Source organism: Prionailurus viverrinus, chromosome A1, assembly GCF_022837055.1.
Source record: "Prionailurus viverrinus isolate Anna chromosome A1, UM_Priviv_1.0, whole genome shotgun sequence".
Lineage (NCBI taxonomy): Eukaryota > Metazoa > Chordata > Mammalia > Carnivora > Felidae > Prionailurus > Prionailurus viverrinus.
In genome coordinates, this window is record NC_062561.1 from 1,779,441 (window position 1) to 1,797,309 (window position 17,869).

General features: G+C 40.2%; 1 protein-coding gene across 5 annotated transcripts in view; it reads right to left on the reverse strand.

Moving 5' to 3' along the window:
* EEF1AKMT1 (EEF1A lysine methyltransferase 1) overlaps positions 1 to 11,375 on the reverse strand; it is a 31,300-nt gene extending 19,925 nt beyond the window's left edge. The window contains exon 1 of one of the 5 annotated variants that reach the window (XM_047850260.1): positions 11,054 to 11,145. The gene's annotated coding sequence lies outside the window, so the exon portion shown is untranslated. Of the gene's footprint in view, positions 1 to 11,053; positions 11,146 to 11,210 lie in introns of those variants that run through there. The other 4 variants (XM_047850247.1, XM_047850268.1, XM_047850251.1 and 1 more) reach the window with 4 other exon arrangements.
* Positions 11,376 to 17,869: the final 6,494 nt, after the last annotated feature.

A 17,869-nucleotide genomic window follows, 5' to 3' on the forward strand; every position in this document is an offset into this window, starting at 1 on the left:
CACGTGCTAATAGTCTGTTGATTCCCTTTCCTTTCATCAAAGACTTACCTGTAAAAGTTAACTGATAAAATATCTGGTCACACAAATTAAGCTAGAAATATAAATAAGCGTTCTATGAACAAGCAGTTTCCCCTCTAGGAAGAGAAGGAGCAAAACACAAGGAATATACACTATGATAGATTTATAAAGTTCAAAAACAAGTAAAATTAAACTATTCGTTTAAGGAACATATAGGCTTACATTCAAAGATAGGCTAATTTTGTTACTAAAACCTTGCTACGTAGAAGGCTCCAGGCTGAGAAGAGTCACTGATGAGTTCTATCAAACATATAAAGAAATGTTGATAATTTTATCACCCAGAAGACAGAGGAGAAAGGGATCCTTCCCAACTTGTTTAATGAAGCCAGATTAAATCTAACATGAACACGTGTCAGTATATAACTGGGCTCAACTCCCCATCAGATTTTGAGTGTGATCAGATATCAAAGGGGGTTGGGGGCATTGGTGGTAAGTGGTGGTGGTGGGTTTCTGGGTAAACTGATTTAGCAAGGTTCTTGCTAAAACTAGATTTTACAAAGTACACAGATGGGCCTAGAAGGTTCAGAAGCCTGACTCAAGGTTGGTCAAACAATCTTAGCTACAGGAAACTATGGCCTGCAGGCCAAATCAAGCCTGTGCCTTGTTTTTGCCAACAAATGTATTGGAAAACAGCCACACCCTTCTGTTTACATATTGCTTACAGTTGTTGTCCTTTTAAAGTTTGAACTCACAAACCACGAGATCACAACCAGAGCCGAGGTCAGATGCTTAACCTACTGAGCCACCCAGGTGCCCCTTGCCTACAGTTGTTTTTAATGATAAGCCTAAAATATTTATTATCTGGTCCTTTACAGAAAGTTTGCTGACTCCTGGTTTAACAGTATAAAAGAGAAAAGCCACATGATCATTTGCATGGATACTACAAAAGAATCTGACAAAATTCAACATCCATTCATGTTAAAAACTCTGAGCAAACTAGCTATGATAGGGAACCTCAATCTGAAAATGGGCACTGAAAAAAAACATACGCCTCATACTTTCTTAGTGGTGAAACACTGAATGCTTTCTACGCTCAGGAACAAGGGAAGGATGTTCACTGTCACCACATGCATTTGACATTATCCTGGCCTTTCCAGTTAATGCAAGAAGGCAAAAACAAACAAACAAAAAACAAAACAAACAGAAAGACAAAAAACAAGCAAGCATAAAGACTGCAAAGGAAGAAATGTCCCTATTTGGAGATATGATTATTCACAGAGAAAATCCTAAGGAAATAATGGTCTCATCCATGTGACCAGGTCAACATCAGTGGGGATAATTCATGTCAATGGCATGTACCCTTGATATGTAGTGATGAAAACAGCGCTTCATTTCCATGGTCTTCCCCTCAAAAAACATAATCCCAGTGTAAGCATGACCAAAACTCAGACACACCACAATTAAGAGACGTTCTACAAAATATCTGACCAGTATTTGCCAAAACTGTTCGGTCATCAAAAACAAGACGAAAACGAGAAACTGTCACTGCTAAGAGGAGCCTAAGGAAATACGATGACTATCGGTAAGACAGTATGAGGTCCTAGAACAGAAAAGGAGTATTGCATAAAAACCAAGGACATCTGAATAAAGTATGGACTTTGGTTAACAATAGTGTAGCAATATTGTTCATTAATTGTGACTAATGTACCATACTAACAGAAGATGTTAATAACAGGGGAAATGGAGTATAGGTATATAGGAACAACACGCTATCTTCATAATTTTTCTGTGAATCTAAAACTATTCTAAAATAAAGTTTATTAAAAAAATTTGTTTTAATGTTTATTTTTAAGAGAGAGAGGGGGGTTGGGAGGGGTAGAGAGAGAGAGGGAGAAGGAGACACAGAATCCAAAGCAGGCTCCAGGCTCTGAGCTGTCAGTCAGCACAGGGCTTGAACTCATGAACCATGAGATCATGACCTAAGCCAAAGTCAGACACTTAATGAACTGAGCCACCCAGGCGCCTCTATAAAGTTTATTTTTAGAAAATTTTAAGGAAGCATAACCAACTTCACCAACAAAAACTACTAGAATGAGTTTATTGGAGTTTCAGAGTACAAGGTCAATACAGAAAAATAAATTAACATTTCTGTATTCTTTTTTTTTTAATTTTTTTTTCAACGTTTATTTATTTTTGGGACAGAGAGAGACAGAGCATGAACGGGCGAGGGGCAGAGAGAGAGGGAGACACAGAATCGGAAACAGGCTCCAGGCTCCGAGCCATCAGCCCAGAGCCTGACGCGGGGCTCGAACTCACGGACCGCGAGATCGTGACCTGAGCTGAAGTCGGACGCTCAACCGACTGCGCCACCCAGGCGCCCCAACATTTCTGTATTCTAGCAGCAAATAAATAGAAATTAAACTTAAAAGCAATTTTCCATTAAATAGCATAAAAATGCTTTGAATATATTTAACATAAAGGCTGTAAGATCTTGAAGCACCTGGGTGGCTCGGTTGGTTATGTGTCTGCCTCTTAATTTCGCTCCCTCTCTCTTGCAAAAATGAACATTTAAAAAAGGGGTGGGGGTAGGGGCACCTGGGTGGCTCAGTCGGTTAAGTGCAGGACTTTGACTCAGATCATGATCTCGAAGTTCAGAGTTCGAGCCCCGCATTGGTCTCTGTGCTGACAGCTTGGAGCCTGGAGCCTGCTTCGGATTCTGTGTCCTCCTCTCTCTCTCTCTGCCCCTCCCCCACTCGCGCGCGCGCGCGCGCGCGCGCGCGCGCGCGCGCGCGCTCTCTCTCTCTCTCTCTCTCTCTCAAAAATAAACATTAAAAAAAAAAAAAAGACTTTAAGATCTCAATACTGAAAATTCCAAAGCATTGCTGAAAGAAATTAGAAAAGACCTAAATAAAAGGAAAGGTATACCATGCTCATGAACTAGATGAACCAGTATTATTAAGGTATCAATTGTTCCCAAATTGATCAACAGATTCAATATATCCTAAACAGAGTGTGTGTGTGTGTGTGTGTTTACTTAAAATAGAAACTGATGTGCTGCTTCCAAAATTTACTTATTTAAAAAAATTTTTTTTATGTTTTTATTTTGAGAGAGAGGCAGACAGACAGAGCATGAGCTGGGGGAGGGGCAGAGAGAGAGAGGGAGACACAGAATCTGAAGCAGGCTCCAGGCTCTGAGCTGTTGGCACAGAGCCTGACACGGGGCTCAAACTCACACATGGTGAGATTGTGACCTGAGCTGAAGTCGGACGCTTAACTGACCATGCCACCCAGGCGCCCCTCTAAAATTTATTTAAACATTCATTCATTAAAGGATATTAAGATTGCTTCCACTTTTTGGTTACTATAAATAAAGTAGTATGAACATCTATGTACAGTTTTACCTTTGTTTTCGGACTAAAGCTTTGTTTATATATACATCAAACAAATCGTGGCACTAAACCACTTATCAATATTTTGATTAGCTTCTATATCCCCAGTGTGAGAAACAAATGGCCAAAACCAGAGTAGACCGATAAAACAAGTAAAACAAGTAAAAAAGAATGGCAATGCTAAGGAGAATGTAAGGATATTGGTACTCTAATTCAGGTAATAATTTAAATTGGTATAATCTCCTTTTGAAAAGAATCAGATAGTCTGGATATAAGAATATTCCTACTGGGGGGGGGGCACCTGGTGGCTCAGTCGGTTAAGCGTCTGACTTTGGCTCAGGTCATGATCTCACCATTCGTGAGTTCGAGCCCCGAGTCGGGCTCTGTGCTGGCAGCTCGGAGCCTGGGGCCTGCTTCCGATTCTGTGTCTCCCTCTCTCTCTCTGACCCTCCCCCACTTGTGCATGCACGCATGCGCTTTTGCTCAAAAGTAAATAAACGTTAAAAAAAATTAACTGAAAAAAGACTATTCCTACTTTCTGACCCAATTCTAATTTCTAAACTTTATATTTTGAAATATTTATAGATTCACAGGAAGTTATAAAACTAACAGAGGTCCAAGTATCCTTGACCTATTTTTTTTTTCTTCTCATTCTAACAACTCTAAAAGCAGGACGTAACTTTAAAATAACGGTGTAGAAGTTCATCGTGGACACGTCTTCTTAAAGTGGTGGTATTCTTACAGTCCCCGGCATCTCGGACTCGATGAAATGGGATCACTGTACCAACCGCAGGCGGCAATGCAGTGAGCCATCCGTGCAGCACTTCCACCATTTTACAGCCTCAGAATAAAGTCACAAAGAGGCGAGGCTGTTCTGGGGGTTGGCACAGTCTGAGTGGTATCCGCGGGGAGGAACAGTGAAGAAGAGCGTGCTGCTAGGGGATCCTGGGGGGCTGTCTCCACACCTAGACAACTGTACTGGCCCAATCTGTCTGATGTGTTTCAACGTTTGAAAGAATATTTTTTAAATGTTCATTTATTTTGACACACAGAGAAAGCGTGAGCAGGAAGGGGCAGGCAGACAGAGAGAGAGAGAAAGAGAGAGAGAGAGAGAGAGAGAGAGAGAGAGAGAGAATCCCAAGCAGGCTCCAAGCTCAGTGCAGAGCCTGACATGGGGCTCAATCTCATGACTGTGAGATCATGACCCAAGCTGAAATCAAGAGTTGGATGCTCAACTTACTGAGACACCCAGGTGCCCTGATGTAGCTATTTTAGAACTCTAAAATCTCTTCAAAGGCTTGCAGTTTCGTCCAAAAGACACAACTTCCAGTTAATTTGAGTTAATCTTGGCACATAGCTCAGCAGTGGCTACCCATCCCCCATTTCTTATTCCTGTGTCAGGTAGCTGTGCACATGATTCTACTTTGTGTTCGGTCTTAATATACAGAGCTGAGAGAGGATATGCTATCAAGTGTTTAATATTATTCACAGTTCCCCTAGAAATGAGAGGCACAGTGCCCCATGAAGGGCCACACGAAACCTGTCATATGTGGGGAGAAGGAAGCAGACAGAGACCTGGAACTCTGTCTTTACTGCTAAGATGACTGGGAAGGAACTGGGTGGGGATGTCCCCTATTGGGTGCAAAGTAAAAACACACATTCTACAGTTTGCGGTTGGGAGCTTCATGATATGACTTTGATGTGCCCATGAGAGCTGGTTTGCAGCAAAGGAGTAAGCAACTTTGGCCACTAGTTTGGCCCTGTAATTAACTGACACCAAATAAACAAATACAAAACCGAAGAACACACGATTTCAAAAGTTCCCGGAGCAGTTGGTACGCAACTTGTGGGAGCCGAGGTATGCAGTAAGGGCTCTGTCCTGCAAATACTGGGGATCTGTGTTCTGATCACTAACTGCTGCTTCTGATCGTGGAGGCGGGGACACAGAGTCAGGCAGCCATTACCACAAGGCTCCCACTGTTGTCATTACTTCCACCTCCAGCTGAAGCAACTTTCAGGGGATTTAAAGGGCCAACACTTCTTTCCTTGCTTTATTTTTCTCTTTTTCTCCTTTTGGGAGCCAGACATTTAAGGACTAGATCATTACACAAAGCAACTGCCATACAGGGGAATTTAGGTCACTGTACATGCCCAGGAAGAGGTGGAGGCTCAGAAAAGAACTGAGATAAGTTTGCACCTCAGGCTGACACTCAGCACAGACAGCCCTACAACAATCAAAAAACAAAAATAATAAACAAAACAACAAAAACAGCAAATCCTTGGGAAGGGGGAGAATCTGATTTCCAGAGTTCCCACATTATTAGATTCAAATATCCAGTTTTCAACCAAAAAATTACAAGGCATACAAAGAAAATGGAAAATATGGCCCATTCACAGGAAAACAACAGAAATCACCCCTGAGAAAGATCAGATGGTAGACTTACTGTCTGAAAGATGCTCAAAGAATTAAATGAAGATATGGGGAAAACTAAGAAAATGATGTATGAACAAAATGGAAGTATCAACAGAGATAGAAAACATAAAAAGGTATCAAAAGGGAATCCCAGAGCTGGGAATTACAATTACTGAAATGAAAAATTCACTAGAGGAATTCAAAAGCAGATTACAGTGGGCAGAAAATCAGCAAACTTGAAGATAATTGGAATTACCGACTTTGCTGAAAAGACAGAATGAACAGAACCTAAGGCCATTGTATCAAGTGGACCAAAATACACATTGTGGGAGTTTCAGAAAGAAAAGAGAAAGGGACAGAGCAATTCTTTAAAGAAATAATGGCTGAAAACTTCCCAAATTAGGTGAAAGATAGAACTATAAACACGAAAGAAGTATAATGAACTCTAGTATGATAAACTCAAAACACCCACACCAATACACATTATAATCACTATTAAAAGCCAAAGACAGAACCTTGAAGCACCAAGAGAGGTGACTTGTCACATGTTGTCACATAAAAGGGCTCACCACTAAGATCATCAGTAGATTTTTCATCAAATTTTGGAGGCTAGATAGCAGTAGACTGATACACTCAAAATGCTGAACAGAAAAAAAAAATCAACCAGCAACCCTGTATCTGATGAAAATGTCCTTCAAAAGTGAGGAAGAAATTAAGACATTCACAGATAAAGAAAAGCTGGAAGTTTGTTACCACTAGAACTGCCTTGCAAAAATTGGTAAAGTGAGTCCAGCAGGTCGGAATAAAAGCACACTAGGCATGCCTGGGTGATTCAGTCAAGCATCTGACCCTTGATTTTGGCTCAGGTCATGATCTCACAGTTCATAAGTTTGAGCCACGTACTAGGCTCTGCACTGTCAGTGTGGAGCCTGTTTGGGATTCTCTCTCTCTCCCTCTCTCTCTGCCTCTCCCCCACTTGCACTCTCCCTTTCTCAAAATAATAGACTTAAAAAAAAAAAAAGAAATGAAAGGACACTAGACAGTGTAGAGTCATATGTAGAAAAAAAAAGATCTCAGGATCTCAGGAAAGGTAAATGTGGGCAATTATAAATGCTAGTATTACTGTAACTTCAATTTATAACTCTACTTTTTGTTCTCCAGATTTAAGAGACTGATTGATACCCAAATGTCTATCAACAGACGAATGGATATACAAAGGAATATCATTCAGACTCCAAAAGGAAGAAAATTCTGATACATGGCTACAACATGGATGAACGTTGAGGGCATTGTGCTAAGTGAAAAAAGTCAGTGACAAAAGACAAATACTCTATGATTCCACTGATATGAGGTACCCAGGGTCATCACATTCACAAAGACAGAAAGTAGAATGGCAGTTGCCAGGGGCTAAGGGGTGGGAAGAATAGGAAGTTGTTTAACGTGTATATAGTTTTAGTTTTACAAGATGAAAAGTGTTCTGGAGATGGACGGTGGCAATGGTTGTGCAACAGTGTGAATTATTAACACTACTGAACTGTACACTTAAAAATGGTTAAGATGGTAAATTTGATGTTACGTGTATATTACCACAATAAAAATATTGGGGGAAAATGTCATTAGAGTGGATATCAACGGACTGTTAAGCAAGGTAATTAGATTGTTGTCATGGCTCTGTTGTCTGGTTTCCCTGAAGAAGTCATATTTAAGCTAGGATCTAAAGAAGAAGTTTCCCCATCGGCAAAGAAAGGAGAAAGAGCATTCAAGGTAGAAGAAACAGCATCTGCATCAAGTGGTTGGTAAGAGAACTGATGCATTACACAGTTTGAAGTAAATTAGGCGTAATTTCAAAAGAATGGCCTACTAATTCAGCAATAAAACAATGTCTGCAATGTACTGTTAATTTGAATTTTGTTGTTTTATAGTTTTGTTTATACTGTATTTGAGAATGTGTTAAATTCTGTAGTTGTGGAAGAATGAAAAGCAGGATGAATTATTTACCTCTGAGGTTTTAATTTAGAATAATAATAACTTAAATCAACATTGAGGTGTCTGCAAAAGTCCCACTGAGGAATGGTATGAAGGCTTTAAATTAGTAATTTTAGTTTACTGCGAAAAGCACAAAGAATAAATTTTTAGGAAAGCATACCAGGAGCTCTCAGGCTGGAGAATTTCCAGGTGGAAATTCCAAAGATTGGTGTGTGTGTGCATGCCTAACTGAGAAAGACTAAGAAAACATAGCAAACTGATCTGCAACCTACTAAAAGGTCTCATTTTGGTTTGGTATTTCAGGATTAAGAGTTCCTTTCATTCAGGAAAAGAATTGGGCAACTATTAAAATCCAACGTCTCCTGGCAGAGTTGAAGTGTACAACCAGTTTCTGATCAAAGCTGTACCATGATACTGACTAGAAGAGGTAAATGAAAAAGAAAAGTATGTACGTGTTAATGTATGTATGTACAGATATATGTGTGTACATCCACATAGGCACATGTACATATGTATATGCTTGTCACAGACAGGAATATTTGAATTTTTATTTATTAGTACTAAGCACTTTCCACAGCCGCAAATGTGGAGAGGGCTTTCAAGCTGCAGCTTGAAATCTGTTAGCTAATCATTTGGAAATAAAACATGAGGGGCGCCTGGGTGGCTCAGTCGGTTAAGCAGCCGACTTCGGCTCAGGTCACGATCTCGCGGTCCGTGAGTTCGAGCCCCGCGTCTGGCTCTGTGCTGACAGCTCAGAGCCTGGAGCCTGTTTCGGATTCTGTGTCTCCCTCCCTCTCTGACCCTCCCCCGTTCATGCTCTGTCTCAAAAATAAATAAACGTTAAAAAAAAAAAATTAAAAAAAAAAAAACATGAAAACCATAAAAAGAAGACAGCGACATTATGTGCAAAGTAACAAACTCCAAAAAGGAGTTTAAGAGAACTGTCTACTTTCATGGCGGTAAAAGGCAATTACACTTCAATCCATACCTTAGCATGAATTTTGTCTCAAAATAAAATTTTATCTTAAAGGTGATCAAATCCGTTCATTTGGTAATCATTTATTGAGGAACTGCCTTGTACGAAGCACTGTTCTTGGTGATAGAAATCAAAATCCCAGTCCTCTTGGAGATTACACTCTAGTGAGGCACAGACTATATGCAATAGAAATATAAAGTATGAGTTGGATGATGATAAGATCAATGGAGGAACATGTGGAGAATGAAGGGGCTGCCAACTTTAGCAATCATAGACTGTTTTCTACATTATTAAAGTGAGCTCAAGACTGTATCACTTGTTAAATGGGAAAAACTGAAATTTGCTTATGTAACAAACATTGCTACAGACTAAAAGAACTTCAGTTTCAATACACTAATTTTTTTACTCAAGTCACTACTTCATCCTATCTTTAGTGTTGTTTACACATTTTCTAAGTGGGTTTATGAAATTGATGTAAAGAGATGTTCATGTCCAAAAGCGTTCGGGAGTGCTGTATCATCTTATTATCGAACGGATGCTGAACCTCACATGGCTCAAACGTGAGAACCGTGGTTCTCACAGGAGATTTTGCAACCACCTGCCCCAGAAAGGGAACATTCGGCCATGTCTGGAGACGTTTCTGGTTGTCAGAACTGGAAAGGATGCTACGGGCATCTAGCGGGTGGAGTCCAGGAACGCTGGCAAATACCATTTACGAGACGGTCCTCCACAACAAGCAACTGTCTGGCCCCAAACGCCTCCAGTGCCACGGCTGAGAAACACACAAATGACTGTGATAATGTGGTGAGCCTTCTATTAGAAAAGCACTATTTAGTGCCATGGGATCAGAACGGAGAGCATGTACCGGCAGAAAACAGAAGTGAAACAGCAGGTGGCATTTTAACCTGGCCTTGAGGGAGAAGAAAAGATGAAGAGTGAGGATTACAGAGGGAACAGCATGAGCAAAGGGCCGGACACATTAACGTGCAGCATCAGTAGGGATTAGCAGGCTCCTAGTGTACTGTGGTTGCTCTCTATTGCTTTAAACAGTACTTAACTCAATACAACTAGTGTAATCCTAAAGAGCAATATGCAAATCCAATTACATTTCAAATGTATACAATTCTACAATTGCTATATATCAGTTTTACTTAAAGCAAGCCACTCCCCTCCCCCACTGTATAAATTCACACAGTATCGTATTGCCTTCTACAAGTTATTTTAGTCAAGTAGGTGTGATCCAGTGGGGTGAGCATTAACTTAGAATTCATCCCAGGCACTTAACTGGGGGGTGCGGTGGGAGAGAGGGGAAATCTGAGGTAGTCTGTGAGGCTCCCTCTGGGAACAGGTAAGAATAATCTAGATGTTCCCTACATATATTTTGCATATTGCCCTATGATTCTACCCTGAATCCGATTTACTGTCAGAAAAGGGCCATAATCTTTCATTTTCTTTTTATCTTTGCATATGTAGTTTTCCCTGCCTAAAATGCCTTTCCTCTCGTTTTCTAAAATTCTATTTATCCTGTTATTTAAAAAATTAACTTCAGGGGCGCCTGGGTGGAGCAGTCGGTTAAGCGTCCGACTTCAGCCAGGTCACGATCTCACGGTCCGGGAGTTCGAGCCCCGCGTCGGGCTCTGGGCTGATGGCTCGGAGCCTGGAGCCTGTTTCCGATTCTGTGTCTCCCTCTCTCTCTGCCCCTCCCCCGTTCATGCTCTGTCTCTCTCTGTCCCAAAAATAAATAAACGTTGAAAAAAAAAAATTAAAAAAAAAAAATTAACTTCAAAAAAGTGAGGCTAAATTTACCCAGGGCGAAACACATACAGTCCCCAAGTGTACAGTGCGATGAACTGCGACGTATACCTCCACGTGACCTCAACCCCGATCAAGATACCCTTCCGGTCTTACACCTCATCCCCTCCCCACCCCGGAAGTGTCCCCGGCCCCAGGCAGGTCCTTTACTTCGATCATACTGTACCACTAAGACGCTACTGCCCTCGTGCACTGCCAAGTGTCGCGTGTCCCCGCCAGCCCCTCGGGGGCTGAGGTCTCGCCTCTCCACTCTACACCCCGCGCCCGGCAGAGAGGCCCTGCCTCCTCAGGCCCCGGCAGACAGGTGTGGGGGCTCGAACGTCCTGGTCAAAGAAGCACAGGGTAGTGGGCCCAATCCCACTTCTGAGCGGAGCGGAGTTCTCTTACTGCCCTGGCCTGGGGGTTAAGTTTTCTCCTCCGCACCCGGGCCGCCTAAGCCCAGGTTGGGCCGCTCCTCACCGGCCCCAGCCCACGAGGCCAGGTCACGCGGCGCAGGAACCGCGCTCCCTCTCGGCTCGGCTGCAGCTCGCCGGCCGTCCCCAGACACCATTAACTGAATCCCTCCGCCCTCACTGCACTGGCGAAAGGGTGACGAACGGAAAAAAGAAACCACAACCGACTCCGAAGCCGCAGACCAGCGCGGAAGCGACCCCACCTTCGCGCCCAGGTTCGTCCACTCAGTAGCCACGCGTGCGCAGTCACCCTCAGGTGCGACAGGGGTCGAGGCCGGCCCGCGCGGGCCCGCGCCGCGTCCGCGCATGCGCACACCCTCCGGCCCGAGGGCGCTTCCGGAAGAGCCCGGAACGCAGTTTCCTCCAGGCGTTCCAGTCCTGCCTTTAACAGAGTGTAAGGGCGTGCTGTTGATAGGAGTTGTCCCCTCCTGTCTCTATCTTATAAATGACCTCCAAGAATAGTGGCAATAAAAAAAAAAAAATAAGGTTTTAATTAGATTCTCTTCCAATTAAACGTATTCCAAGTAGCTATTGGCACTTGAAACTGGTATGTTTCGCAAACATTAAATTTAGGCCTTTGTCTATTTAGTTTACTCGGTCTTAGAGGAATTAACACATTAAATTGAGGGTTTATATGCAGGAAGACTCTCAAACCCTGCACTTTGCTCCTATGATTTGCCTATCCAAAGTTAATGTGGTTAATGTAAGTCTAGTTATATGCATTTTTCATTTGGGGCTTAGCTGCAAAAAATGGAGGAGATGTAAATGAGTGCACGATCTGATCGGTAAACAGATGATGCAAGGTAGAGGTCTTCATGCTGAAATAAGACCAGCCACTAATTTGGCAAACAACGCAATTATGAGGCAGCAACATTCTCCACGAAAACGATGGATACTATTTGGTCAGCTGACTTGCCATTACTCTTTCATTCAACGTATGTGAAGACCTCTAGCACAGTACCTACCACATAACAAGAACTTAATGTAGGAAATGTTCCCCTTCACCTTCGCTGTTACCAAGTCGTCAGATTTACTTTCATTCCCCAAGGCAATCTATATTATGTTCCTACCTTCCTTGCCTTCATTTTCTTTATTAATTTTATTATCTTGCTAAGTTTTATATATTCTCCCAAATACCTTTAAATCCTTTCTGGGACAAGGTGAGGATATAAATGAACTGCTGAGCTGCCAAACGATGCCATTTGGTAGTTCGTGAAAGAGGTTTACAACTTTGTGAGTACCATGCTTTCTATTTTAAATATAGTTTCCGGGTCTGTAACAACCCATGCTTTGTTTTGTTTTTTTTTTACTTTGAAAGTTTCGAACTGATGACAAATCTACTAAATACTTCAAAATCAGATGTAACTTAGCAAAAGAGCTGGAAAGAAAAATGTAAAACTAAAGGAAATCAATAATAACATGAACCAAGAAATAATTAATAACCAACTTTTATGGCAGTATATTTTTACAGAGGTAGTGTTCCATATATACAAGACTGCCTTGGCTTCTAAATTAACAGAAAAGTTTATGCTAAAGAAAATTAGTTTTGGCTTGAAACATCTTTTTAAGCGTTCAAAGTTTCAATTGCTTTCATATCATGTGAGACACAATAGTTACCTTCATGTAATGCGTATGACATGTTATTTTTATAATTAAAATGACCTAGATGTCAGAAAGTTCATATAATTATACTTCCACCAAGAGTGCTGACTGGCCAGACAGCATGTCTCACTAATACATGAAGATTAGAATTTTCCTGGTGAAACATTTTCATTGTAATTTAATGGTTATTAAAATCATAGAAAAATGTAAAACATCAAAAGCAATTGGACTGGTACTGAAGTAAAGTGAAGATTATTTGTCAAGTTAGACTTGAAAGATGCTTTCAAATCAATTTCAATTCAGGAATTACTCCTTTGTTTATTCAAAAATTATTTTTGTTCATCTCACTACTCTTCAGAAATGGTGCATAAAAGGAACAAAGATTACCCTGAAAAGGTTTCTTAAAAGATGAACTTACACTCAAGTTTTTCCTTTTCTAAAAAATAACTAGAAATTACCTATAATTACAAGAACAGATTCTGGTGTTTTTCTTCCATTCTCCAAGTACTGTATTACCAAATTACTCAAATTAGCCTAAGCATGTTGCAAAGGATGTTCCCTAGAATTCTAGTCCCATAAGATGCTTTGAGAAGAAACCATTAAATAAGCTGATGAAAACCTCATTAAGATCTTCTAGAGCTCCTGGGGGCCCCCCGGAGGGGGGGAGGTCAGTTGGTCGGGTGACTGACTCTTGATTTCGGCTCAGGTTGTAATCTCAGTTTTGTGAGTTCAAACCCCAAGTCTTGCTCTGCACTGACAGTACGGAGCCTGCTTGGTTGGGATTCTCTTCCTTTCTCTGCCCCTGCCTTGTTGGTGCTCTCTCCAAAATAAATAAATTTTTAAAAGATCTTCTAGAGTTTTCTTATGTGCATTAGTGTAGTAAAGCTTTAACTTCACACAGGAAAAAAACAAAACAAAACAAAACCTTGTTTCATTTCTCCAATTTATTTAGTAACAGCTAAGTTATAAAGAATTAGTGATTGGGGCACCTGGGTGGCTGAGTCAGTTAAGCATCCAACTCTTGATTTTGGCTAAGGTCACGATCTGTTTTGTGAGTTCGAGTCCCACACTGGGCTCTGCACTGACAGCAGGGAGCCTGCTTGGGATTCTTCTCCTCTCTCTGCCCCTCCCCCTGCTTGCACTCTCTCAAAATAAATAAACTTAAAAAAAAAATTAGTGATTCATGAAACCTACTTTGGGAATCACTGTTATGATTTTGTTGTTGTAGAATTACGAGGTGAATATTCAACAGAAACTGAAACCACCAACTTAAATAGATCAATTTTCTCATATAGAAAAGAAGAAAAACTAATATGGTAAACTCTATTCCAATACTAAATGGTGGTTGTGGCTAGGTCACATTTTATTGATGTTTAGATACTACAGTACTTAAAAGTAATTAATGGCTACCAGGTATTGGACTTTATATTAGAACACATTGATGGATCAAAATGTGTTCTTAGAAACAATCTTTAAATATAATGCAATCTATTGAGCACCTATTATTATATCCAATGACCATGTTTAAAATTTTCCATTTAGGAAGAATGAACATTTATGGTCCTATGATATAGAGGATATATTAGGAATTGGATTTAGGGCTCTCTACCTCTCCCCTGTACTGTACCAGTTCGTATGGCTTTACCAGGTCGGTCCTCAGAAAGGACTATCCAGGGCAGTGCAGTTTTAAGAAGGGGTGCAAATGAATATTGCAGCCTAAGATCTCAGGATGTTAGAAGACTAACCCTGGCAGCAAAGTAAGCCAAAATGAACACTATCAAAACTCAAAACCGCTAACTACTGTGGAAATAAAAATATTTGTTAGCACACCCCTATTTAACTGTCCTTTGCTTCAGTTTTTTTCATTCTTCGACTCCAGGAATCCTCACAGACTTACCTCAGTTCACTGTCATGCTAGATGTTAAAAATAACTTCCCAGGAAGGAGGTTGGTTCATGGGCTAGAACTAAGGCAGTGCACTGCTATTAGTACTGTATGGGACTTCTGAGCAGAAGACTTTCTCATTAGTTTCACCCAACATGCCTTTGCTTCCACTTAGTTTCAAAAAGAGAGTCCAACTGAACTGCCATTTGAAATGACAAAGAACGCACAAGACTCCATCTGGGATGCGACGCTTAAAACACAAACAAAAATGTCAACCTAATCAATGCACCAAAGGCATTATTCACAAGCCACTCAACATAAAATGACTATTTTTAGAGAGAACCATTAAAGATGACTATTTACAAACACTAATTTTTATATTTGGGGCCTTTAAAATCATTTATGGCTCTCTTCACGAGACAGGTGATCAGCCTGTGCTTGAGGTCCCCCTCGAATGTAAGAGGGGTAACAAATACTCAACATGCGCTCTACCTACTGTACCTCTTAAACAACCTGCTTTTTCTTATCTACCCTTGGAGTGGAATTACATTTCAACATAACCTAAGAAATACCACTATAAGTCAATGAATATTCAAAGCAAAATCAAGTTTAAAATAAATATATTTCAAAATGCATTTCCTTTTCTTAAAAAGATTACTTTTCCACCACACATGTTTACAAGATTTAAGATTGGGTGAAAGGTGAGTGTGTAAGTCTAACACAGAGCAGGATGGCAATTCTCCACTTTCCCTGAAAAGGCCGAAAAGAAAGACCCGAACTACTAAAAATATTTACTACAAATATGCCCAAGTCCAGTGATTTAACTAGTCACTCTGAAAATGTTTCTAAAGCCAGGAGTTGAGATAAAAATAAATATGTTCAATATTACAGAATATAAACAAAACCTTTTCTTTCGGAATCCTGAATACTCTATTAAGGTTTGGGTATTTTCCCAGAAGGTAATGCAAATCTTTATCTATACAGATATGTCTCATCCCATGTTTTTTATTTAAAATTATTTTATGACTGTGTAATGTCCCCAGTGTCAATCATCCTATGATTGTAAATGAACTAGCACCATTTCAATAAGCTTCATAAAATAGCCTAGCTAAATACCCATGAACAAATCACACATGGTCAAAACAAAAATGTAATAAAAATATTTAGTGAAAAGACACATTTTTAACTCCCATTTATGGATTTAAAAAATACAAATAAAATTTTATCAATCTGATATTCAGCTTGTAACTGGCTCAATACATAGCCTTGATTTATTTCCTAAAATCATATTGTAGCATCTTTTGAAAAATTAAATGCAACTTTATACCTTCATTAGTAACGTTAATAGAGGTAAATATTTAAACAGTATACTCTCGTCCCTGGGTCTCTTAAAAAAACTGAAAAGTCTTAGTGTAAGTTTAAAATTTTAATATTTATAAATTTAAAAAATTTTACACGTGCTGAATGGTAGCAGTGCTAACATTTTGTGACCATTAAACCACAAACTCACTGCAATGGAGCTTCTTTCTTTGTACAGAGAACCAAATCACAATCCCAGTACTTGCAACGTGTCATAATTTTATGTGGTAAAAGACACCACTCCAGGAAGCCTGGGCTCAGAACACACTTGAGGTCAAATCCCCATCAGGTCCATAGTGCGGACACAGTATTTTTCATTTCAGGCCAGGAAAATGAGCTATCAGTACATACCTGACAACTCCTAGTAGCTAAGACTGAAAAGGAGAAAACTAAATCTCTCCACCGGTGAGAAGGGCTGGGAATAAGGGAGGAGTAAAACCCCAGTGGATGGGTGGAGGAAGATGGTTTCGGGTGCGGCTCAGGAGTCTGGGGCGTAAACTGCACCTCCCAGTCACCACCAAAGCCGTCTTACAGAGTTTGTCTTTCCAAAGTAGAGCGCCCTACCGGCCAGAAACAGATCCCTTCATCCACCCTCCTTAACACAGAACGGACGGCCATTATGAAGTCTGTAGCTTCACGTGGACCAAACAGATCCTCTGGCGAAGTTCGTCACGGGTTCCCATTAGAACCAGTCAGGAATAGCTCACACTTCTCACATCTAAACCTAAATATTTAAAGTTCAGCCTGAACCAGGGCACTTCAAATCAATTTGAGCTCAGCAATACACCAAACGTGGACATTTGTTAATTTTAGAGAACCAATTTTTAACGAATCCTTAAATGTAGCATTTTACCAAATCAGAGAATATCCATTTACATTTTAAAACAATTTAAAACATTATTACATCCTCAAATCAGCTATGCTGTTTTGTAGAAGAATTTATAGAAAATTAGGTTAAAAACTACATCCAATCAGTTCCTTATTCTCTGGTTAAAAACAAAAGCAAAAACTCTAAGAAGTACTGAGGTTCCTTGTGCCTTAACAGCTAATATTTTATTCAGGAACCGATATCATAATAATCCGTCAGACATAGCTAACTTAGTAAGGTTTAATGACAACCGCTTCTAACAGTAAGTGGCAAACAGAAACAAGTGGAACTGTAACAGACAAGAGTCTTTTAGGGGTTCAACTGACACTGAATAGTAGGACACTCGAACTTGAAATCCTTGAAACTGAAAGCTAGTTACCTTCAATACTTGAGATTCATACCAATATAAACAGAAATGGGATATATGGTGCTATTAGAGAGACAAAGACTTGACATCTTGGGAAAAGAGAAAGTTCAATCAAAGACAGCAAGGGGAGTGTTAAATATTGCCGAGTGGGGGCAAATTATAGAGATGCCTGGTTTTGAAGTGAAAACTGAAAAAGGTAGTAACCATCATATCTGAACAGAGTAATGTAATATAATTAGAAACATGGTTTACAACGAAGGCTAAATTCTTTGAAAAATATTGCAAAGTGTTTTTTTTTTTTTAACGTAAGCTGTCACACTTTAAACCCGACAAAAAACTCAATGCAGTGATGTTAACATGCCCCCCTGTCTTCGAACAGATTAAGAGGCAACAAGGCAGAAAAGACCCAGATAACTGTGTTGAGAAGGACACTGTCAAACACTGCCAAGCAGTTTGACCCAGGCAGTCACCCGTCCAGATGAACTGTAAAAGCAAACCAATGCTTTTAACAGGGCTACAAGAAGACAGTTACAGGTGCTGTTATATGGATAGAAATTGTGTATGGACCAAGTCCTTAGTGATTGTGCCCTGGGATTCTGTAGAGATTATGCCTTTGGGAAAACAAATGGGCAAGGAAAATAAAAGAAATAAGTCAAATAAAGAATGAATTGAAACGAGAAGTTAAAGGATGCTATACATGAACAAAAGAAACTTTATAAAACACAAAATTCTAAAAATCATATC